Here is a 26,848-nt window from a genome sequence, read left to right on the forward strand (position 1 = left end):
TTGAAGAGGGGAGCTGATCAGGCTAACTGTAGCAATTTTCTCTTTGCTTGTAGCGGGATTAGCGGGTCGCACAGGAGTTATGGTCACCGTTGAGTTCTTTATTTAGGAATTGTGGATTTTTCTCGGTGATCATCGAGAAAAATCAACAATCCCCAAATATATAAACTCAATTCGTCGAACTAAGTTGATTGGTATATGTGACGAGATTTTCCGAGTTTTTTTTTATAAAAACATATAAAAATAATCTTTTTTAGAGTGATAATATAGCCTTTTTAGCACACTAAGTGTACGAGAAAGGCATAAAAAACGACCATTTATGAATAAAATATCAATTTCTTTGATAAGGGGTTACATACTGAAAGTGTGACAGCTAGACAATACACATTCCAAAATTTCATAAAGATTGGTGTACTGGAACTAAAGTTACAGCCCATTGTAGCGTGCACCCTCCATAGCACTATGGGCGATTTCCATACAAGTTGGCGGACAAAAAAAATTTTTCTCGTTTTCTGTGGTCTGCACTATCTACGCATGCTATTAAAATACTTTTCTCCAGCATTTCAAGATTAACTTTTCAAAAGGGCGTTTCAATGTATTAATTTAAAGTAAATAGTATCGTCTTGAAAATTTAAATTATATTTTCTTTAACTTCAAATCATTAAATTATGTTTCTTAGTTTTCATAAGATAGCTCTGTTACTATAGCGGCGAAGATCTGATGATTCCGAGATTTAAAATTTCTCTTTATTACGAAGTATTTAAATATTCTAAAATCAGTACATATTGTTGCACACAATTGGGTTTTTAAATTTTGAAAAATGTATTAATTTTTTGGTTTTATACGAAAGAACACCTTTTTCTGAGCCTCTATGATGTTTTTCAGATTTTTGAGACTTTAATTTCCTAAAATCAACTTCAAAGAGATTTTTCAAAATCACCTGTTAACTGCTGGGCAACTGCTTCACAGCTTCGCCCAGTGCAAAATGCAACGAGGGGTGATTCGACTAATCGCTCCCATAGAGATAAGTGACATTTCAACACACGAACACTAGCGCAAATTTTTCCTCACATAAAAGTGCACGCCGATCGAAAGGCTATTCAGATTGCATATGCAAATATTACCCAATCGAATTGGGTAAAACGGGTAAATAATGATAAAACTAACGTCCGGGGCAAGAGTGCAAATATTTTCCTCGCAGTTTCACAACTACATCTACAAAAAAGGCACGCATACATTTGAACGTGATTACCTCTATACAACCTTCGAATTGAGTTTTCCCGGGCTCCAAAATTCATGGAAACTTGCATTTCGGCTAAGTTTGGCATGCAGATTCAGAATATGGAATTATCTCAACACCGCTAAAGAAGGCAATTGTTGGGTTACAAATTTATTTAGACTTACGTTTAGTCGAACTTCGCCTGATTTTGTACCGAGTACAGCCACCGCTACAACCATAACAGAATTGTCCATTCTTCATAAGTTAAATTGACCCCTTTATTATTACAATCCATCAATAATTGTGTATATATTACCTTTAGTTTAATAAGTAGAAATTAAGCGAATATAGGTTAAGGGCAAATCCAGAATTTCGTTTTATGAAATCTATAAAAATAATGTTCGATTAGTAATCATTCCACTTTAAGATCAATTGCATGTCCCATTACATTTGATATTGTCACTTACCTATCTATATTATGAATTTCTGTCTGTCTGTCTGTCTGTCTGGCCGTTATGGATTAGGAAACTATTGAACCGATCGTTGTGAAATTTTGTATGAAGGGAGTTTGGGGCCGGGGAAGGTTCTTTGCATAGTGTGAGAAGCCTACCCCCCCCCCCCCCCCCCCCACTGGAAAGGGAAGCTCCCATACAAATGAAACCGAAATGAGCTGAGAGAAAAGCTCAACAGTTAAAAGCAACAAAACCAATTAGAGTGCGGTGCTCCAGTGACCGCAGTCCAGTGACAATTAACAAATTAAGGGTGCCCCAAACCAAGGCGATTATCGCCCGCGACAGCGATTTTTCAGGCGAAGGTTCATTGAAGCCGAACCTTGCACTTTCAACAGCACAATTGGGAAAGATTAAACATCGAATCGCGCTGAAAATTTTATCGATTGATTATCACCAGTGAGCAATCAATCGTTTAAAATTTCAGCGCAAAACGTTGTTCGGTTTTACTTATATGTGCATTTGAAAATGCACTACAGGGCTTCAATGTTCACTAACCTGAAATATCGCTGTCGCCGGCGACAGTCGCGTCGGTTTGGGGGAGCCCTTAGAATTGCCAATACCAATGTTGGGGCAAACACGGTGGTGGCTGGCCAGGTGGGCCCCGAAAGCCACAGAAGAAAGGCCTGGGGTTTCTGACCCAAGGGGTGCGACGACGGCTTCGTCCCGAAGAACCAGGCCCGGAATGGCCGGGCGCTTGGCAGCGGGCAGCGTGGGTGGTGAACAACGGCGGGGAGACAACGGCAGGCCGACAACGATGATGGCTGGCAAGGTTGGCGTCTATAGCCACCGAGGAAAGGCCGTAGTTTCTGACTCCCGTGGTGTGCCGACCTCGTCCCGAGGAAACATGCCCGGGTGGACTGGGGGCTGGGCAACTAGCTTGAGAGGGCTGCCACCAACCGGCACGTTTCTGAGGATTACTACAACCCGGAAAAACCGGATGATTTTTTATGGAGGGGGCCCAGGGGGACCTGACTTGAAATGACGGCATAGTCGCCCGATATGTGAATATGCTAATCTAGATTGCAGTTTTGAAGAATCAAAATGACTGGATTATCCCGGAGATTCCTTCAAGAATGCATCTAGGGATTCCACCAGACATTTATTTGGGGATTTGTCCTTAAGAGGGGACTTAGATATCTTTAGAGGTTTCTCCGGTGATTGTTCCAGTGCTGTTTTCGCGGTTTCCTTCGAGAATTTCACCAGAGCTCCTTTAAGGTATTTCTGCAGGTATTACTTAAGAGATGTCTTCCAGAATTTCACTAGAGATTGCTCCAATTATTCCATGTACAGAAAGGTTAAAGCAGAAATTATTTCAGAAAGTTTAAAAAGCGATTATTCAAAAATTGATCCAGAAATTCCTTAAATATTTTGTTCAAAAAAATCCTTTAGGAGTCCATCCAATTGTTCCTTCAATAATTCGTCTAGAAATTATTGCAGACATGAATTTCTTCAGACTTTTTTTATCCAGCGATTCCTACAGAAATTGTTCCAGGATTTCGCTAAGAAAACTCTCATGTAATTCCCTAAGGAATTCCTCATGGGGTTTCTTCAGAAATTCACCCGGGAATCCCTTCTGTGATTTTTTCAGGAAAAACTTTCGGGATTATTTTAAAAATGATTTCAAGCACTCTTCTTGGGATTCCACCAGAAATTCCTTTAAGAGTTGTTCCAGGAATCCTCTGTGAATTCCTTCAGGGATTCGTCTAAAAATTCCTACAGGGATTCGTCCATACCTTTAAGAATTCCACCAGGAATTCCTGCTGATATTAACTCAGGAATTCCTGCAGAATTTACCTCAGGAATTCTGGATTTTATCCAGGCATTTCCACCAGGAGTTCATCCAGGAACTCCTCCAGGAATTCTTTCAGGGATTTGTCCAAGAATTCCTCCAGGGAATGTTCCTGAAAGTTCTCCAGTGATTCTTCAAGAAAATCCTCCAGAAATTCCTCTAGGGATTTCTCTAGAGATTCCTCCAGGAGTTCCTTAGAAGATAGTTCAAGGAATTTCTCTAGAGATTTCTCCTGAAATTCTCTCAGGTATATCTACTGGAATTCCTTCAGGAGCTCCTCCAGGCATTCCTTCAGAAGTTCCTCTAGGAATTGCTCTTGGAATTCCTCCACGAATTCTTTTAGGAATTCCTCCAGAAATTTTTTTTAGAAATAAAGCCTGTATCCGCAAAAATCGGGACACAGAAGCACGGCTGTACCTCTGTAATGAATCGGTAAAATTGGCCAAATACTTGACTGAGAACTCTTTGGTGTATGTTTATTATTTGTGCCAAATTTCATAAAAATCGAAGCATTACTTTAAACTGTGGATGAAAGACAAACAGACGTGGTTTTAAGCATTTTGTACAATCATGACCAATTTTCATTCGCATAATAGATGATTCCTTCACGCTACAGTACAAAGTTCTGTGATGATTATTATGAAATTCCGCTAGCAGTCATGATACTTATAGACCAACTTTCTTGCAAAATTTCATCAACTTTGATCAATTGGTTTGAAAGCTACTGGTGCTGATAGGTGTGAGTGTTAGTGAAAATTTTTCGTGTTTTTCATGTGCGATGTTAACCTATTCATAACTTTTGAATTTCCATGCCAATTTTCATGAAATTTTCACAGAAGGTAGTTGATTATGTGTATATTATGCCTGCAAAATTTGATGATTATTGGTATAGTACTTTCATAAGTACAATCAAACCAATAAAGGGTGCTGACTAATTGCTGTCCGAGGAGGTAAAATTCCGTTCAGTCCCAATACATGTTTCGACTATAGAATTGTTGATAGAGCATCGATTTTTTTGAAAATTTGCCTATGCAACATATGTAGATTGACAGGTTTGTGTTCAAAATTTCAGCCATTTCCTTTGTCAAATTCAAAAGTTACGGCGCTGACAAGCAAAACTAGGGGCTGTACAAAATTCAATGGCGCACATTCTGCTATTTCATTGCTACAACAAAAAGTACTGCATCGATTCACATGATATTTTGTAGGTGAAATGAACACATCTAAAGATGTAATTAGGCCAAATTTGACTAATTTTAATGTATCTATTGCAGAGTTACAGCTGTATTTCTGTGTCCCGATTATTGCGGATACAGGCTTTACCTCCAGGGATTTTCATAGGGATTTTTCCAGGGACTCATCCAAGCATTCCTTCAGGATTTAATTCTGGGACTCTTCCAGGAATACCTTTAAGAATTCCACCAGGAATTCCTGCTAATATTAACTCAGGAATTCCTGCAGAATTTACCTCAGGAATTCTGGATTTCATTCGGGCATTTCCTCCAGGGTTGCCACCAAGAACACCTCTAGGAATTACCCCAAGAATTGATCCAGGAATTGCTCCAGGAATTGATCCAGAAAATCCTCCAGGGATTCCTTTTTGAAATTCTTTCAAGAATTTCTTCAGTAATTACTTCAGGAGTTTTTCCAGGGATTGCTCCGGGAATTCTTCCAGGGTTTCCTTGAGGAATTTTTCCAGAAATTTCTCCTCCAGGTATTCCTCCAAGGATTCCTCCAGAGATTTCTCCAGGAATTGGTTCAAGGGATCCCTCCAGGAATCCCACCAGTATTTCCTCCAGGAATTCCTTCAGGAATTGGTCCAGGTATTTACCAGAAAGTCCTCTAAATATTCTTCCAGAGATTCCTCCAGGAATTCCTCCGATAATTCCTCCAGAAATTCCTCCAGGAGTTCCTCTGAAGATTTCTCAAGGAATTTTTCTAGATATTCTTTCAGGAATTCGCACAGGCATTCCTCCAGGAGTTCCTCCAGGGATTTTCATAGGGATTCCTCCAGGGATTCATCCAGGCATTTCTTCAGGGTTTGATTCTGGGACTCCTCCAGGAATACTTTTTAGAATTCCACCAGGAATTACCCCAGGAACTCCTGCAGAAATTTCCTCAGGAATTCTTGCAGAAATTAATCGAGTAATTCGTTCAGGAATTACAACGGCAATTTATTCAGGAATTTCTCTAGGAAATCATCCTCTCGGAGCTTATACACGCATTATTCCAAGAATCCAGGGATTCCTCCAAGGATTCCTCCAGAAATTTCTCCAGGAATTGGTTCAAGGGTTTCCTCTAGTAATTCTACCAGGATTTACCAGTAATTTACCAGCAATTCCTCGAGGAATTTACCAGGAATACCTTCAGGGATTCCACTAAAGATTCTTCCGGGGATTCCTCCAGGAATTCCTCGGATGATTCCTCCAGTAATTCATCCAGATATTCATCCAAGAATTCTTCATGGAATTACTTCAGGAGTCGCATGATGACCAGGATAATTGATCACCAGAGGGCACTTCCAGCCTCACGAACCTTCCAGAGGGCCCACTGTCACTCATGGTTGCGAAGGGTCGATAATTTCGGGCACTTGGATCTTCTCTACTTAGTAGCTGAATCTCAACTAACTTCTTGCTGCTTTTTGCACGTTCGGGCATCCCGGTAACAACATTGAACATTTTATTGCATACGCATGTCGAATGGCGGAGGTGTGCTTGGGGTATGGTTTGCTGCTTTGCGGCTTTGCCTCACCGATGATCACTTCCCTGCAATAGATCGGCTGCACTCATTGGTTAGGGGCTGAATACCAGGGGTGGATAGTGTCAGGTCGTGGAAGCGGCCATAGTGAATTTGTAAAACACTGGACGGATTTTGTGATCATTGCTGGAAAATTCACGTTAATTCTTTTGTCGCCCCCGGAGGTTTATTGCAGTGATCGATGAAGCGACGTAAGAGCGTTCGACCTGCTGCACTATTGTTACAGACTGATACGAAGGTTTAACGTAGCTGCCGTCAGAGTTGGGTCGTCCGCGCTGGGCTGTGAAAAATCGCTTTTCGTTTATATCGCTCACGCAAAGCTTAGGTAATGGGGGTGTAACGATAAACTAGCTTCACAAAACTTTGGCGTACAACCTTACTGAACAAACAAGCTACGGGAACAACTGTTCAATAACAAGACTTGAGCGGAAGAGCAAACTATGCGAAAATCTTTATTACTGTGTTGCTTGCGAAATGATATTCAGAATCAGTTGAATAAAATATTTCACGAGATATGCTGGAGGATTCCCCAGGGATGCCTCTACGAACTCTATATTCTTCAATTGGGAGTTTTTCCAGCAATTCTTTGAACAGTTTGTCCTACAAAAAACTCTCAGAAAAAAATCCTGAAAGAGAAATTCCTCGCAAAACTCCTGCAAAACCTTCTGGTAGGATATCATTGAGAATTCAAAGAGCAATGGAAAAATTATATCCTTCACTCAATTTGTTTAGGTAAGATATGAGGGATTTTCTTATGCATGTTTTGAGCTTTCATAAAAAAGAATTTCTGTAGAATGGTGCAAATCAGTAAAAGATTAAACTTTAAAATATTTTATACCTATATTCCTTTAAATAACGCAAAAGCAAGGTAGGTTGAAAGGACCAACATGATCTAAACCGAACCTGGTGCAGAGAAGTTGTAAACCTGAACTCCATTCAGGTTGATATGTGACGTTCAAATATATAAATAAGAAAATATCGCCATCTTGAATACGATATTCTTTATTACACCTCGAAACTATACCTTTAAAATATTTGACGGTTCCAGGTCATTTAACGGATGTAACATGAGCAAAATGATGACGGCAACCAGGTCGGCAAGTAGAAGATATATTTTGTCTTTACCTTGCTCATGTAAGTTCTGTCAAAATGACCTGAGAACTGTCAAATATTATGAGGTTATGTTAGTTGGTATAATAAAGAATGAGTCATTTTACGAAACACAGGCGAATAAACTGTTGGAGCGAACTGTTTTATTCCTGACAAAATTATCTTGAAGTTAAGTCTATGTGAAAACCCTGCCTCTTCTGGAAAGGAGAGCTCCCATACAACAGACATTTCTTCATTACTCGGGAATCAATCAAGTTTTCCCTTTGGCATGTGGAGGTCTATAAAGGCAAGAAATGTTTCTTAAATAGTGTGAGACCCCTCTCCAAGGGGACACAATTCACATAAAACAGACGAAACTACTAAAAATTACATCCGAAATGTTTATTTCTTTTCATCAAAGATGTATGTATATTTAGCGATCGAATTGTAAACGCCAAGGTTAACACTTGATAAAGAGTAAAGGTTGGTAACCAAGCTGCTCAACTTAGATTTTCCTTCTTTTAAAAATAGGCTATTCTTGCACATTACACTGTTATGAAAGGGTGACCTTCTCTTAACAAAAATGAAACCATAGATAAAATTTGTTCGGGCAATTCAAACACAAACTGTGTATTTCTCGAATAAAAAGCATGTTGTGATAGAATTTCTGTTCTATTATACATACACGACGTTCTATTATAATATATACAACTGACTTTGCATACTCTTTGTAGTCGATGAAATGGTTGAACGATCGGCATGATTTTTACATGGTTCAATTCGACTTCAGGGTGGCTATGTTTAGATGTAGAAAAAGTTGGGAAAATCAACTACATAATTTATTAAAAAAAAACTGTGACTAAAGTATGCATGAGATGCGATGAATTTCAAAAACAACACAATAATATTGATTGCGGTAGAAAATTGTAAAAAAAAACTACACCAACACATTTAAAATGGGCAATACAAGGTGTAACCGCGGAGGAGTTTGGGAGACCAACGGAGCGTGGATTGTTCTTTCACTGCCCTTAACCGACACGACACGTTTTACTGGGGACTGACTACTATGGAACGAAGTTTATTGCGGGCGAACGAAAAACGTTACAGAGATGTGTTCTATTCTGCGGTTTATTCTTGACTGATTCGATTTCTGGCTTGCATATAGTGTTACCTTTTAATTCCGCCCTATGTTGCTTATCCTTTGACAGATACGCGTATTTCGACTACCACTTGTAATCTTCCTCAGTGTCAGTTATCCACTGAGGAAGATTACAAGTGGTAGTCGAAATACGCGTATTTATCTGTCAAAGGGCGGGCGGAATAGGGCGGAATTAAAAGGTACGAAACTGATTACACTCATTCGAAGAGGGTATTCTGCTTAGAGGGTTCGAAAAGTCGGTACAAGAAAAGAGAGTATTTAAAGGCCTATCCGAGTACAGATCGGAGTCCGGTTTCAATCACTAGCCGAAGGCTAGCGACAAAGAAGACTGATTTCTAATGACATTAACATTGGAACAAATGACATAGATATTGTTGCTTATTTTAGTACTAAGAGAAAATTATGCACTTATCTTTAGGGTGGCTCCAATACAAGGTTTGCCGGGACAGCTAGTTACTAATAAAAAGTACTTTAAACTAAACACATTCCGCACTTTGATTGTTCCAACAAATTAACTGCACAACATCGAGCGTGACTTTCACTTGCAGTCAGTATCTTTTGTCTTCCACCTTATTGATCATGAAATGTCACTGTTTGTTCAAGACCGCAGTAAATGGAGGCTGAATCTGGAAACGACACAACACAGTGTACCACATGGATAAAACATAGAAGTGATTGTATCGATCAAAAATTCTTAAATTGTACTAAAATGACCTTATTTTTAAAACGCATGATTTAGGAATTGAGCATCTTAACCTTAACTTTTTTTTGGCATACATCCTGATTATGATTTCAAGCTACTGGCACATGCATAATTCAACGAATTTGTTGTTGTTTTAAATCAACTATGCAACTAATCACTAATCTGTGTTAGTTAAAACTTTTATTATTAAATGTCAGCTTGACTCGTGAGACCGTGATTTCGTATAAAAATTTCGAGTATGATAATTTGAAATTGCGTTTGAGTTTGCTCACGCAAGAGAGGTTTAATATTAAGGGTGAGTAACTCAAATGGGAGAATATCGTGTTGATTGAACATTTTTCGCCAAATATGCTAAGTTCTAGCTATCCTTATGATTTATTGCATATTTTCCAGTTAGACAACTACATATAACTAAGATAACGGCCTTGAAACAAAACTTTTGCCCCAGATCATCCCTTCATGAATTACAAATCCCAAATCAGACTTTATTATTAGAACCCTCTGGATGGCACCGGAGAGATACGAAAAGTAACGATGAAATTCCATTTCCTTGGGTTCAGATTACTTCACCGCAATCGACCGACAGAGTCATCTTTTGATTTGCCTAAATCCTGCTGCGTCACATGTTCCTGTGTGAGTCTCTTACCGCATGATGGGGTAAACTTTCGAGTTTGAAGAAATCGTAGAAATAATAGCATGAAAAAGATATTAACATAAGGGACTGTATACCGAAGCGGCAATCGGTGATTTTTGAGTGTAGCTCAAAACAAATTAGGTGTTCACAATAATACACCAAATTAGCTGGAAGACATCTAGCTGGAAAGTTATAGTGTATTTAAAGCGCATAGCACCGGGCTAAAGGAGTGCCAACTGTAGTCAAATGCACAAATGCTAGGCTATAATTTTTGAAAAGTTTTAGATCAAGCGCTCCTGAAAGATCTTGTGAGAGTTTTCTTACAGGACACATTCTACCATGACGTTACAACGTTTTGACGCCTTCATGGTCAGATTTTCCAAGATAGCTCATAAATACGACCGTAAACCTAAAATATTTTTGCATATTCGGATGTTCTTCTCGAGCTTGTTGAAAATGAGAATTAGTAGCGTGACGTTACAACGTTGTAACGACACGCTATAATTTCTCAGTTTTAACTTACTTTTCCAATGAAAGCTAAATGTTCAATAGATCATATATACTGCAAATTTTACAAGGGATCCGAATATGCAAAAATATTGAAGTCGTATTTATGAGTTATGGTGGAAAATCTGACCAAAAAGGCGTCAAAATGTTGTAACGTCACGGTAAATTGTATCACAGCTATATTTGATCTCGACCCACGGTACATTTAGTACCAAAAAGTACACAACACGTACCCCAGGCTGACTGGAAAACCAATCCACCAGGGAATCAACAACCAAGATTATATCCTACCAGCACCATTCCCTCGATTCCACCGGGCTTCAACAAGCCAGGTCCAGTGTTGCGTGTCCTATTAAACTCACCTGTTCGATTCTCGGTGACACACGGTGACTCGGTGGTCTCGTCACCCCAAAAGTTCCAATCTTTTTCCTGGGAATAACGTATGCGTGTGAGTTTGTGCGTGTGGGTGTGGGTGGATGCCGACGAATCGTTTAATCTCCTTTTCGGATTTTATCGGAGAAGATTTTGTGCGCTGTTCTCATAACGAATTCGTCCCTTCTCCGCTGGCTGGCTTCAGGCTGTGTTGACACACAGGTGAATGGGCAACTAACTAACGCATTTTGGGGAAGGTCGCTGTGATTCCACGGAAGAACTTTATACTTTTTGTATGTTTTGTGAACTTTTTTTTTGCGCTTTTCTTTCTTCTCTTTGACGGAGGTAGGAAGCACGAAACCTATTGTTCACACTTGCTTCACTTCCGTTTACGTTATTCTCGGTGGGGGGTGCTTTGCACGGGCGCCGTCAGGTAATTTTATTGCCCAAACTCCAAGCGAAGGACTGCAGGATGACGACGGCGTGGAGAAGCACTCTGGGTGGGTGGATGACGAAGGAAAGCAAGTTGATGACTATCCCCCAGCGGAAGGGGAGCTGAGTTGGGAGGTATGCCGTTAGCAAGAGTGGCTCCCCGGTGCACTAAACGCCCCCATACGCACACATGAGAACCGCACAGTTATTTTTGCACTTTTGCCCAACCATCGACGACGACGTCCCGGGTAGAAGAGAATGGCAACAGAGAAAAGTTTGAAATTGAGTTGCTGAATGACTTAATTTGAACATAAATAATAGCTGGCATTATTCGGGACCTTGAGTAAACAACATTTACTGTTGTGAGACGAGGCTTAGAAAATATAATTCTCGCTTCAAGTATCATAATGGCGGTGATCGTTTTCTCGTCAGACTTTTTCTTTGAATTGTTCTGGAATATACAAACAGCGGGCGATCCGGTGGAGGATGATTTACACTAAGTAATGATGAGAAAAACAACAAACCAAAAAGTGAAGATGATTTCCCGGCCAATCAATTACGAAAGAAAAAAATAAAGGAAGAGAAATCAATTATGCAGTCAAGCTATGATGATACTTAGCACGAGGATAATCCTTGTACATATCAAAGAAGAAAAACACAATTAAGCATAGTCTAAGAAGATTTCATTTCTTTGATTTCATACACCTCTTATGAGGGTATATCAGATACCCTCTATAGTATTTCCGTGATAAATGTTATTATTGAAACAAGAAACCCATTTTTTTTATCTGTATTAACGAGATTTTTAGCCCTAGGCTTACATTATCACATGTTGAAACTCAAATATTTTTATTTTTATTTTGTAGTGCTAGAATATAGACATTGACTGATACGCTGTCATGGAAAAATAATCATATATATCCCATAATTAGCGTGTAATAGCGTCTTGAAGTTTTCGCATTTGTTCCTGCCGCGCCCTGTATATACACTGTTGTGCATAATTGATCGGACAATCGCCGATTTTCATACAAAATGGCCAAGTCTGAGGTATTGTAACTATGGTTTGGTTTGATGGATTGATCTCAATTTTTTGCACGGAACTACTAATATGCTTAATTTTACGTATACGAAGTACAAAATGTTTTCGTTCACAGGTCTGGGCAAGGGTCTGGGCATGGTAAGGCGTTCAAAATGTGCAAAAGTGATCGGACAGCGGTTCCCCTTTGATTTACACGCGTGGCACTTTCTCTGCCCCCAACACACAACAGGCGGCGGAAAAGTGACCGAGCGCCTAACCTAACAGGTGACTCAAAAGAAGGCGTGCCGCTGAGCACATTAGGACCGATACCAGTAAGGCCCTAATTACGGTATTCCGGCTGCAAGGATTAGGACACGCCCAAGGACACAATCAACACGGCGCTAAGGAGCTGGTATTCGTACTATTTCATCTCCTTAGTAAGAATGGGTGACACAACTCTGAAACGGCAGGTGGGCTAATGGTACGCTAGCTCCCGTTCCGTTAAAACCGTGGCAGGCCTCCTAGTACGTTCAAAACTCGCCACCTTAGCTGGTGGAAAGTAGGCTCAGTAGAAGATTCCTGACTAGCGTCGATCGGCACTGATCACGGTACCCCATGAAGGATCGTGACAACCTTATCATGGCCTCCCTGTTACATAGATAACCATGATAAGCATGTTGTAAGGAATGCAAAAACACATGTACGCAGAAAAATATGGTAGAATCAAAAATATTTGAGGTAAAATCAAACAAATTGTCAGGCCACAAAAATACAACTCACGGTGTGCCAAAAACCGTTATTAACAAATAAAAATGTCCACCCAAATGGTATCCGGCATTCGAAAGATATACTATTCTAGAATCTCCTCTGAAAATTTGAAAATGTTTCATCGAGGGAAACTAAAATTTTTATGATTTGAAGATTTTGAGCCATATCTATAGAATTTTCTTATATGAGTAAATATGCGCGCACGGTGTGCCTGGAATCACTATTAACAAATAAAAATATACACCATATTGTCACCCGGCATTCGAAAGATATACTATTTTAGAATCACCTCCGAAAATTTGAAAATGTTTCATCGAGAGAAACGATAGTTTTTACTGTTTGAAGATTTTCCTCTATTTTCATAGAATTAGCTCATATATGGTAATATTGTCATATGATGTTTCATTGGCTTTTAAAATCTGTAACCGTTCGGTTCCACCACAAGTCCTATATCCATTCCCTTCCCGAATACATCCCTGAAAAGGTATATACATTGGAGCAGATGGCACTCACTCGTTGATGGCCTGCCGGAGATTGAGTCTGTTCCACTTCCTTTCGTACCGGACAGCATGACAAACGAAACATGAGTAGTTTGAGCTTGGGTAAAAAACTACCCAGTTTCGCGTATGAAATCTCACAAACAGATGGCACTGGTGTAGATTTGGACATTAGGGTAAGAGTTTCGCATTAAAAAATGAATTTGACTATAGTAAGTTGTAACAAAAGAGTTACTCTTATAAAAGCCCCGGCTTTGACACAAAATCTCCTCTTAAAAACCACTTCTTGAAAGGAGTAGAGTGCGCGCGTGGCTAATTCTAATAAGTTGAGATAAAAGATAGTCTACCGTTTTTTGGTGAAAGTTTAATTAATTTTGTGTTGTTTAATTTCTAAATGTATAGTTTCCATTAAAACTACGTTAATCGTTTACATGCCAGCAGAAAATACACCAATAGTAGAACCTGACTAAGTGTTAAACAAAGAAAAAGGTAATTATATAAGAAACCGTTAAGCGAGGAAGTTGAGGTTAGGTTTGGGACGTCACGGGTACTAACCAACGGTGAATAGGTCCCCGAAGGACCTTTTTCTTGTGTACTTTTCTTCAAGTGCTCTAGATGTGATAGGCGTCATCGGCAAAAGTAGGGCCATTCGACGTGCTACATGGCCGGCTGATCGGATAGGTCGATTAGATCAGTCGAAGGGCATCATCCATTGCCATTGTATTGCACCCTCAAGGAGCCGAAGCCCAGGCGCCATCTTGATCTTCTGAGCAGTTCGTGGACCGGGAGTGAATCAACGCAACCCCCCCCCTCTGTTCAGAACAAGCCCGACCAGAATTAACCGTGGAAAAACCCATCCAATGGAAAGCCAACCACTGGGTACGAATCCCTCGGCGATCCGACGGTGGAACCCGAAGCTAAGCCCGAAACCCAACGCTACCCTTCAACGACCAAGCCTCACCATTATTGCTACCATCGCTACCAAGGATCTGGATCCGGATCACCTGCATGCATGCTGTACAGATAAGTACCCATTATGTGACGTTCCCACAATAAACCCTGTGTAAACTAGAAAGCTTCAGTGGTAGCGAGTTGAGTTATTTAGGAAGAGCAATCCCTAATTATTGGATTTTCACCATTTTTCTTAGTATCGTTTCTCCCGGGTTCAGAAAGGAACCGTCCATGCCTCGCCTTTCAAGATATTAGGTTGTGTTTAGTGTGTAGTCCCTAATGCTAAATTCAGTCACCCTAACTCCGACACTAGACATCTGTGGCCGAGAGTTCCCTTCCGTCTGTGTTCCTATTTAAAGTTGAGTTTCATTCATGTTTGTATGTACGTATGGGGAAGATAAGCCATTCACCGACCCTGTTGATTCCGATCCGGTGAGCTACCGAGTTTCAAATCATAAACAAATACTAATAAGTTTCACAAACACCATTCCAAAGATACAATATTCAAACAACTTCTCTGTAAATTTGACAACAATTCAAAGAAACGATCGCAAATTACAGTGGTTTGAAAATATATGATATGATAAAGTATATTGAAAATGTAGTAACTTCATAGAATATTATTTCAATTTCTCATGTTAATCATTCCTCACAATGAATATATTTATTTTGTAACTCATCTAAAACTTTGATTATATATCACATTTTTTTCGACACTGTTACAAAACTCAGTAGGTGTTTTTAACGTGTTTATAGACAAAGCGATAGTATGCATATCTCCAATGAAATTGAAATTAAAGCTTAAAATTGTTGTTAATGATGATCATTTAAATAAAATATTTCTAAATTCACGGAAAACACGTTAGTAACGTGACGTATAAAAGCTGGCTAGTAAAACAATTAGAATTTAGGTTTACTTCAAAAGTTTCAATATCTTAAACATTATTTCAACGATTTACAAAGCTTCCTAGGAATACCAAAACCTTCGGCTGTTGATTCACTTTAACTCTTGTTACACCATGAAACGTTTTCAAATTCACCGATAAGATACCAACATACAACGTGCTTAAAAACAAAAAAACCCAGATTGATCCACCTAGTGGTGATAGTGCCTTTCTCGTCGAATATGTATTCATGATCTTTACGTCGACATTAGCCGATCTTGAGAACACTTATACGATTAATACGATTCATGTAAAATTTGAGCTTCTTACGAACCCAAATTGTGCACAGTAATTTTAGACGTAAAAGGAGATTGGAAAAACTTTATTTAGTGTTGATGCGATCAAATTATAATTTTCCCATAACACGTGGATCTATCCTACTTTATATTAACACCGCAAGAATTTGAAATGATGTGATTTGATTAGATTGCTTTGGTCATGATTTTGTTCTCTTCCATACACGAAAAATAATTTAATTATTGTTTTTATAAGTATCGATCAATGTTTTTTATCAGATACGTCCGAATTTTTTTTATAAGATCAACTTATTTTGTTCATACAAGAACGTAATAATAGCTATAACATTGCCTTATACCAAGTATAAGTTTTGTGTTATGGCTAGGGAAGTATAAGTTTTAACTAATAAATTTAATACGGTTTTGTTTTGCAAGTTTTCACCTTCTCGAAACAGCACGGCGCTATAGTTTGTTTTTGCGGAAGCCTTCCTGAAATAGAGAATTTCTGCTGAAAATATTGCATAACTGCACGGTAAGTGTTATAACTACTTATTTGTTTATATAGGGGGATTAGGGGCATAATGGACACCCGGGGCGAAATGGACACCCCTGTTTTTGCCAAAACCGTTGACTTTTATGGAAAACTTTTAATGCATAAGTGTAAAGGAACAAGTCGTGGTTCTATTTTTCAAAAGTACCATTTACCATTTACCATGCTCCTAAATAACCAAAACATCATTGAAATTTGAATATGTTTTTCATATGGTAAAATTCTTATAACTTCGAAGCAGCATCAAATAAGGTATTACGAGTTTTGGAGTGTGTCCATCATAAAAACAAGTGAATTGTTACCTTATCTACATATATACGAAGGCTTAGCAATTAATAAAGTATTTTATTTTTGATCAGAATTTACTTAAAATAGCAATTTTAATGTTGTAGTCGATTCGGGGCGAAATGAACACTGGCAATTACGAATGGATGTACGCGCATTGCATACTGTTAGGCGTTTTAAAGAGTTTGGAAAAAATCAATCCGATTATTTTAGCCTAAAGTTTAATTAATTAACTTTGATGTTATGTAAACTCGTCCAAGATGGACGTCTGTGGTGTTGATCTTCGTAGGCAAATTACTTAACTGGTCGAAGTAACCAAAGAATTAGTATAAAATATGCAGGGGTGTCCATTATGCCCCGATGGGTGTCCGTTTCGCTCCGTACATTTCCTGCCAGCCCTGCAAAACACACGGTTTACAATTCACTATTTCTTCACAATAAAGACATTTTACCAGCTGTAAATGATTGAAAGACGTAGGAAACAAGTTAAAGTTGTAAGTCAACTGATAAAATTGTAAGTTTTACTCTGTTATACAGGCCTAACGTACTCATTTGCTTAGGGTGTCCATTATGCCCCTAATCCCCCTATGCTACAACTCATTTAGCATTTTTCAACTTCACTTTCAGCAGAGTAAACTGTATTGGAGTGGAGTTTCGTCGGTAGTGGAGTGACAAGTCTCACAGCCGGAACCTGATTGCTTCGAAGCTTCTCGAAACCCTGGCTAGCAGAGGGCGGTGACACCTACGTATTTATTGCCGGAACGGAGATCTCGGCTGGTACAGCCGGTCCTCGGCCCTCCGGTTTTCTGAGAATGCCGCTTGTTAGCTACCGGAACGGATACTCCGGCTAGCTCCTATACTCCCTGAGGCTCCGGCAGGCAAAGGGCGGTTCCATTCGCTACCGGTACTAAGATCTTGGCTGGAAATAATAAGCATTCATGGTTTCGTGTCCATGTATTGTAAATTATTCCGATTTTATGAGCAAATATATCATGTATATTGTTTTCAGGACTTTATTGTTTATGAAAAAGTAGAAAAAAAGGAAAAAAAATAAGAATCCGTAATCAAAATATACAGTAATAAATTTTATTAGGACTGATTCATACATTCCATTGAGCAAGTCTTATATCAACTATTACAAATAGCGAATGAATTTCATAAGTTAAACTTATACGTTTCATTTATCGTATGCTATGCCTTATATTACACGCTCAGATAAGCTTCATTAGGCAAACGAAATGGCAAAAATGTATAACATTTTAAAATAAATTCATAAAGGATTTTTTTTTTCGTGTGGTCTTAGCCTACTTCCTTGATAACCAGTCATCAAGCCGTTATTTGTTGTATCGCATACATGGGATTGGTTCTCTTTTATATAAGGCCATTTCCGGTGGGACACCCGGTAACGGTTCCGGAACAAGACCGGATCTGATATGGTCTGAGACTTTTTTCTTGCTAACCATTCATCAGGTTATCGGAAAAGCCGCTTTTTGACGTTTCGCATGCATTGGCTTGGTTCACTATTATATTCGGACACTTCCGACGGGACATCCGAAACCGGTTCCGGAATACTACCGGCTAGATATGGTCGGAGACTAGTTTCTTGCTAACCTTTCATTAGGTTATAATGTGTCTTATGTATGGGTTTGGTTCGCGATTTAATGTGTCGTATGAATGGGTTTGATTCACTTTTATGTTTGGCCATTTCCGTCGAGACAACCGGATCAGATATGGTCTGACACTACTTTCCTGCTAACTGTTCATAAGGTTACCGAAAATGCCGCTGCTTGATGTGTCGCATGAATGGGTTATGTTCAATTTTATATTTGGCCACTTCCGGCGGGACACCCAGAACTGGTTCCGGAACACTACCGGTTCAGATATAGTCTGAGAGTATTTTCCTGCTTACCTTTCATCAGATAATCGAAAATAACGTGGTTTGATGGGTCGCATGCATGGGTTTGTTGCATTTTCATGTCTTGCGCCTTCCAGGGGTACCGGTCCGGAAACCTATATGGCCATAACTCCGGAACGGCTGGACCGATCCGAACCATTTTCAATAGGAAACAATGGAACCAGATTCCGCGTCGAATGAACCATCGCTCATTAAAATCGGTTGAGGTTTACTGCCAAAAAGCGATGTGAGTGTATTTGTACACACACATACACACACACATACACACATACACACACACACAGACATCAGCTCAATTCATCAAGCTGAGTCGATTGGTATATGTGACTCGACCCTCCGGGCCTTCTATCAAAAAGTCATTTTTGGAGTGAACATATAGCCTTTCCAGTACACTTAGTATACGAGAAAGGCAAAAAATAACGAGTGCCAAACTCTTAGAAAGATTATGTAATCAACACTCACGGCGTGCCACATTTTTAATTGTATTCGAGTAGCAGGTAGAACTAAGGAATATTAATTAGATTCTCAAACCACGGTAATTGACATTCCTCTAAATGAAATTTTGTCAAATTTTCAGAGGAGTTGCTTGAATATTGTACTTTTTGAATTTGTGAAACTCATTACACCGTTCAGAAAAAAATAATAAGGGTTTGAGACTCTAGAAACCCTAATGCGTATATCAATTGAACACACCATGTTCTCAATTCAAACTTCGGTCTTGAACTGTGAAGTCCCGTTCCAATATTTTTCGAAAATTCTTTCACTATGACACTTCTAGGGTTCCAAAACCCTGTTCTTTTTTTCTCATCTCATAATACGAAGTTTTTTAATTTTTTTGAGCAGCGTTATTATTTGTTTATGATATGAAGAGCACCGTATGACAATATTCCCATATGAGCTAATTCTATGAAAATAGAGGAAAATCTTCAAATAGTAAAAACTTTGATTTCCCTCGGTAAACCATTTTGAAATTTTCGGAGGAGATACCAGAATAGGGTATCTTTCGAATGCCGGGTGTTAGTTTGAAGTACATTTTTATTTGTTAATAGCAGTATCAGGCACACCGTGCATGCATATTTACTCATATAAGGGGCTGTCCATTAATTACGTAAGGGTTTACAGGGGGAGGGGGGGTTTGAGAAATCTTACGCGCCATACAAAAATATTTAGCTTTCCATACAAAAAATCTTACAAGGGGGGGGAGGGGGTGTCGGAAAATCGCAAAAAATTCCTTACGTAATTAATGGACAGCCCCTAAGAAAATCCTACAGAAATGGCTCAAAATCTTCAAATAACACAAACTTCAGTTTCCCTCTATGAAACATTTTCAAATTTTCAGAGGAGATACTAGAATAGTATATCTTTCGAATGCCGGGTGCCGTTTGGGTGGACATTTTTATTTGCTAATAACGGTTTCTGGCACACCGTGAACTGTTTGAAACAAATCAAACGTCAGATTTGAAGCAAATGCAATCCATGTTTGAATCAAACATGCATTTTTAATTCATTTCTGTCAGGTTATGTTAGAAATATGTAAATGCAAAAGTTTTTGTTTTGTGTGGCAGGTCGGCCCCGCTGAAATATTTCTTTACTCATTTCATTTACAAATTCTTTCCCTTCAACGGGAAAACTCACCTCCTGCGTGGCACTTCCAATTTAAACATCATGTAGGCCACATTCGCTCCCGACTCAATAGAAATCCGTGAAAACCTTTCGGCAAGGTTGCGACCATTCATTTGCAAAGATTTACATTCATTTGCTATTATCTCAGTTCAGAAGCATGCTATCGAAAAACAATGTATGGATGAATTTAACCTTGTAGTTTTATCTGAAAGATTGCCGAATAACATTGGGGTCGCACACGCATACCAAAGGCGTGAGCGAGCTGTGAAGGCAACTTTCCACAGCGTGAATGAAATTTGCATTCACCGCGTGAAGAGTTGCCTTCACAGCTCGCTCACGACTTTGGTATACGTTTGTGACCCCAATGTTATTCGGCAAACTTTCAGATAAAACTACAAGGTTAAATTCATCCATACATTGTTTTTCAATAGCATACTTCTGAACTGAGATAATAGCAAATGAATGTAAATCTTTGCAAATGAATGGTCGCAACCTTGCCTTTCGGGAAACTTAACATTTTTTGCAGGAGGAAATCTTCTTCGATCTTGCAGCTTGTGAACTTGTGAGCTTTGTTTATGTTCTCGACGGTGGAACGAGGGTTCCCACAAGGGGTTTAAAAGAAATCAATATGTAATTGAGTTTGTATTAAACGTTAAAATTTTAGTTTCAAACATTTTATCAGTTTACCGAAAAAACATGAATATTTTTGTTTCAAATGAACGAAGTTTGTCTCCGTGTGTCATAAGAACTTGCAATGCTGCTGAAAAGTTTTTATTTTAAGGTTTTGAAAAGACTTTTTTTTAGTTTTTTATTTTATGTAATTTAACTTAAAGCTAAGTCTACACTCATTTGAAAACAAAAACATGGAGACAAACCTCCTTCGCTCCCTCCAGCATAACAAATGCTTATTGGCAAATTTTAACGGGGAAAACCCTGATGCTATGGCAAAAAAAAAATCCATGCCAAAAAAGTTTGCCGGTGTAATACAATGAACTATTCCTAAAATAGGCGGGACGTCACGTCATTTTTCGGTTTTTGGCATATTAAAAAAACAATTTTGATTCCACTTGCAAAACCATGAATTCAAACATCAACGGCGCACACACTTTGCAAGCAGGGATTGATCATCGTGATGAAAAATATGGATGTCGTCAAGTCAAATCCTCCTGGATTAAGGTCAGTTAGTATAAAAGGAGCATGTTTTAGAGTTGTTGTTCTTTATGAATACGAGGCAATGACTAGCTAACATCTACTCATTCATAACGCATATTTATATGCGCTACACAAATACTGTTGAGTTTTAAGGAAGTGCGGGTTCAGACTGAATGCTCTTATGAACTCTTCACTTGACCGACAGTCGTCAAAAATGTAAACAAACCGAAAACACCATGACAATCTATGACAAAGCCTTGATAAATATTGTCTATGAGCAGAAGGCATAGAAATTGTTACTTGGGTTGTAGTCATTATATCATGACTTGTAGTCATGATATCATAAAGTGGTAAGGATTATTAATTTATGACTACAAGTCATGAATCCGATAACGATTTTTCCCATGCAGCAATTCAATCAACGGTGGTTTAAATTGAAATTATTTTCTGATATTGTTCGAAATGCTGGGGATCGTCCGATAAAATGTTTCATAAAAATCAGTTTAGTTTCAGATATATTCAAGAAAAAAAAAAGATGTGTAAGTAAAAAGTCGCCAATGACGACGTTTGTTGCCAAATGTCTATTTATCTGAAAGGTACTGTAAACCGGGGTCAAATTGATGTACGGGTCGGAATTGATCAAACGTTTTCCGCTAGATAAAGCATACTTCAAAAAGATGTCAGATTACAACAGAACGATACTTGCAAGGAAACTACTTAAATTATGATAAATTAAACGAAAAAAAAAGTTTGATCAATTTCGGCCCTAAGATCAATTTGACCCCGGTTTACGGTACCAATTTCTAGGTAGTAAATGAAACATTCCTTCAAGTCATCATTTATCGAGCTCTTAGGAGGATTTGAAGTGAATAAGTGCTCTATTTTTTCATTACTCCTATATATTTTGTCATTATCGCTGTCAATTGCTTTCCTTGCAATATTAATAGTATTGAAGACAACCGTGTTTATTTCTCTTGCAGCGAAAATTTTTCAGACGGATTAGCTCTGTTTGTGAAAAAACCCTTGGAAAGTAAGTGTCTGTCTGTCGATTCTTCATAGACTCGGAAACTACTTCATCAAATGGCAAGAACATTCGTATTGTATAAGGCTATTGAAGCGCTTTGAAACGCCGCTGACATCGCCCTGAACATTCCTAAAACTCCCGTGAATGGGGGAGTGGACCTATTGTGATGGTTAGAACACTTGACTATTACGCCGAGGACCTAGGATCGAATCCCACTCCCGACAAACTCGCAAAATGTGAGTCTTTCCTTCGGAAGGGAAGTAAAGCGTGAAAATTACCTGGGAGCCTGCGAGGTTCACTAAAATCCCTCTGAAACCTCCTCTCAGTTCAGCGAGAAAACTCAGTTAAGGATCTAGGAGTCATCCTAGGTCCTAAATTGACATACAAGGAACACGTATCGTATATAGTATCGAAGGCATCATCGCAATTGGGATTCATTTTTCGCTTTGGCAAAACATTTTGAGATATCTACTGCCCTAAAGCATTCTACTGCGCCTAAATACGTTCGACCTTGGAGTATTCAGCTGTAGTTTGGGCCCCGTTCTACCAGAATGGAATACGGAGAAAGAGAAAGTGTCCAGCGTAAATTTATTCGGTGTGCTCTACGTAATCTCCAGTGGAATGACCCCGTCAATCTTCCGAGTAACGTGGATCGCTGCAAACTAATCCATCTTGACCTTTTGAGTGTTCGCCGACAAGGAATTATAAGAGAAATCCCCGAAGTGATTCCAGGAGTGATCTCCGAAGAATTCTAAGAGAAATCACCAAAGAAGTTCCAGGAAAAATTCACAAAGGCATTTTAGGAGGAATCTACGAAAAAATTCCAAGAAAAGTTCCCGAAGAAATTCCAGGAGGAATCCTCGAAGGAAGTCCAAGGGAGCCCCTGAAGGAAGTCTAGGAGGAATCCGCGAAGAAATTACAAGAGATATCCCTGCAGGGATTTCAGGGAAATGCACGAAGGTATTCCGGTAGCCCGGTAGGAATATCCAAAGTATTTCCAGGCGGAATCCTTGAAGAATTTTCAGCTGATATTTCCGGGTAGGGGAAAGGATTTGCAGGAGGTATTATCTAAAAAAAATCCTGGAAGAATTCCAGAAGGAAATCCTTGAGGAATTCTTGTAGAAACTCCATGAAAGATCCATCAAGAATATCCTGGAGATATGCCTGATTATACATAATCCTAAAAAAAATATTGAAGGAACTCCCTCAAGATTCCCTGAAGGAATTCCTGAATGATTTTCTGCAGAAATCTCTGACGTAACTCTTGAAGGCATCCGTGAGTCTTCCTGGAAAAATCTCGATCTCAATCTACAATCTGAAAGAACCCCAGGAGCTATCCCTGGATTAACTTCTGGAAGAATCCCTAAAGGAACTTCTCAAGGAATCCCCTAAGGATATCCTGAAGAAATCTTTGAAGGAACTCTTATGGGATGGAAGCACTAGACTTCGCCACTGTTCTAGTCTTCGCCCCCTCCATACAAACTCCATTTTTTATGTATGAAGTGGCGAAGATTAGAGCAGGATTTTGGGGGGTGGGCAAAGTCTAAAGTTTTACCCTATAAAAATCCTTGAATAAACTTCTGGGGGAATCCCTGAATTCTCCTGGAGGTATCCTTGGATCTTCCTATAGGATTCTCTGAAGGAACTTCCGTAGAGATTTCTGAAAGAACCTCTGTAGGAATCCATAAAAAATCAGGAGGAATTTCTGAAGGAACATCTGCAAGAATCTCCGCAACTCCTGGAGGAATCTCTGATGGAACTCCTGGACTAATTTCTGTAAGAACTCCTGTAGGAATTTCTAAAGGAATTTCAGATGGCATCCCTGCAAGAACGCCTGGACTAATTTCTAAAGTCCTCGTGCAAGAATTCCTGTAAAAACTTCTCACGGGATTCTTGATGTATCTCCAGGTGGCATTTATAAATCGTCCTGAAGATTCTTTAGAAGGACTTCTGGAAGGATTCCTGAACGAAGTCCTGTTAAAATACCTCTGGGAACTTCCGAAGGAACTCCTAATGAACACCCTTAGGTATCCCTGAATCCTCCTGGAGCTATTGGGGAGATCCCTTAGCGAACTCTTGAAGAGATAACCGAAGGAATTTCTGGAGCAATCCTTGAAAGAACTCCTGAAAGAATCTCTTAAAAATGTCCATGAGGCATCCCGAAATAATTCCAAGAGGAATCCCCGAAGAAATTACAGGAGGGATTTTTGAACATATCCCAGGAGGGATGCTAGAAGGAATCCCTTGTTGGAATTCTAGAGGAATTTCTGAAAGATATCCTGCAGGAATCGCTGAGGAAACTCCTGGACTCCTGAAGAAACTTCTGTATGAATTCTTGAAGGAACTTCAGAAGGAATCCATGTAGATAGAAACTCTCAGACTAATCTCGGAAAGACCTACTATGAGAATCCCTGAAGGATTTTCTGGATGAATCTCTGATTTATCTCTAGGAGGCATCCCTGAATTCTCCCGAAAGAATTTTTGAAAGAACTCCTGGAGTTTTCCCTGCGGAGATCTTCCTGAGAGATCTACTGAAAAAAAAAGAATGATGAAACTCCTGGAAGCATTCCTGGAAGAATGTTCTGGAGGAATCCCAGGTGAAGGCATCACTGAATCTTCTGAAAGATTTCTGAAGAAACTTCTGGAGAGATATGAATGAGGAATAATTAATACAATCTAATGAAAAATGAAAACAAAAGTCCTAAGAGTTGAGAAATCAATTATTGTAGTCAATCATTTATGATAGTGATCGTGAGATTTTTTTTATCTCAACTTACTGTAAACTTTATTTTGTTCGTGCACTGATCACCGGCGCGAAAAATGAAAATCGGCGGCGTGACAAACAGCGGCGTATGGCGCGCCGCCGATACCTCGGTCGGCGTCGGCGTGGGACAAAAAGTGTCGGCGGCGGCGGCGCACAGGTCTAGTAGACTGTCCCAAAAAAAATCAATGTTCGAAAAGTCAAAGTGCTCAACTCTTAAATAAAAGATATGCATATTTGAAGCATTTTTGTAGAATATTTCGATTTTCTTATAAATCATTTAAAGGTTCGCCTGGGCAATTATTGAAAAATTACCCTTTTTCAAGAAAATTCTCAAAAAAATCACTTTTTCGTAATATTTTTTCATCTTCTGATTTTTTTCAATATTTTTGAATTTTTCTACGGACTTCTAGGTATTGAATGGTATTAGTTTTTGAAATATTGTGTTTATATTGACGGCAGAACTGTTTTTGTGCTGATAAACGTACTATTTGTTTTTGGGAATTTTTCATTAAAATTTGATATAAAAATACATGTACAATTTTTTATTTTCAACCATGAAAGTTTTATCTGATAGTACGATTTATATGCCTCATGTCTCTAAAAAAAAAATATCTAAAATGCTTGTCTGCAAGCTGAGATATTACGCTTTTAGTGAATGAACAGTATTTCAAATTTTTGCAGAACTTTTTTTTTTGAGCCAATATTTTGACAACGAAACTACAAATATGCTGAATTTTGCATCTACGAAATACAAATCGTGTCTGATTACAGGCTTGCGCGTGATAGGGCAACCAAAATGTGTAAAAGTGATCGGACATTGGCAGTCCTTTGATTTAAACGTGTGAGGCTGTCCGATCAGTTTTGCACATTTTTTTTTCTTTTTTCACGCCAAGACATGTGATCAGAAATGTTTTGTATTGCTTATACGCAAAATTCTGCATCGTGTCAAAATTTGAGTTCAATTCATCAATGGAAATATAGTTATAGCATCTCTAAATTGGCGATTTCGTATGAGAATCGGCGTTTGTCCGAATAACTATGCACCACCGTTGCCGAGTTCCATAACATATTATTAAATTTGACGAGTGTGCCTTTACCTTGACACTCACTGATTTATCTGAAGTGTTGTGTTTTGCCAGAGCTTAAAAATTGAATTCACAAGACTGTGGAAAGTTCTGGGTTTGCTATGTCGTGATTTGAAAGTGATTACAAGTCTAAAATTTACGATTAGAGTGACACAAAGACCATATAATATTCCAAATTTTCAAAGTTTTGCAGATATTTGAAATATTGTTCATTCACTAAAAGCGTAATATCTCAGCTTCTAGACAAGATATTTTTAATTTTTTAAAAGAAATTGCGCATATAAATAGTACTATCAGATAAAACTTTCATGGATGAAATTAAAAAATTGTATATGTATTTTTTTATCAAATTTTGTTGTAAAATTCTTAAAAAAATAGCCGTTTTATCAGCACAAAAACAGTTCTGCCGTCAATATTAACGCAATATTTCAAAAACTAATACCCTTCAGGAATGTCTAGAGATGCCTAGAAAAATACAAACAATGGAAAAAACAGAAGTTGAAAAAATATTACGAAAAAATGTTTTTTTCGAGTATTTTCTTGAAAAAGGGAAAATCGGAATGTTTTACAAAAATGCTTCAAATATGCATATCTTTCATTTAAGGGTTAAGCACTTTGACTTTTCGAACATCGATTTTTTTGGGACAGCGTGCGGAGGCATCTTAATAGAGGTTATAAAAAGTTGAGAAAAGTCGTGTGGAGTACGCATATGGCCACTTTTGCACATATATAGTAGTTTTGCGCATCTTATATGATTCAACTGGTGAGAGGCCGTTCATAAACTACGTATTGTTCTACGGGAGAAGATGAAGGGGTTTGCCTGGCCAAAGTGAATATGTATAATTATGGTGAAATACAATACAAAT

The 26,848-nt window shown here is 38.7% G+C and overlaps 1 protein-coding gene across 4 annotated transcripts in view; it reads right to left on the reverse strand.

The window, feature by feature from the left end:
• LOC109423281 (uncharacterized) overlaps nucleotides 1-26,848 on the reverse strand; it is a 217,129-nt gene that overhangs the window by 186,235 nt on the left and 4,046 nt on the right. For all 4 annotated transcript variants that reach the window (XM_062854288.1, XM_062854291.1, XM_062854287.1 and 1 more), the window contains exon 2: nucleotides 10,729-11,234. The gene's annotated coding sequence lies outside the window, so the exon portion shown is untranslated. The remainder of the gene's footprint in view (nucleotides 1-10,728; nucleotides 11,235-26,848) is intronic.

The sequence above is a fragment of the Aedes albopictus genome, chromosome 2, assembly GCF_035046485.1.
Source record: "Aedes albopictus strain Foshan chromosome 2, AalbF5, whole genome shotgun sequence".
NCBI lineage: Eukaryota > Metazoa > Arthropoda > Insecta > Diptera > Culicidae > Aedes > Aedes albopictus.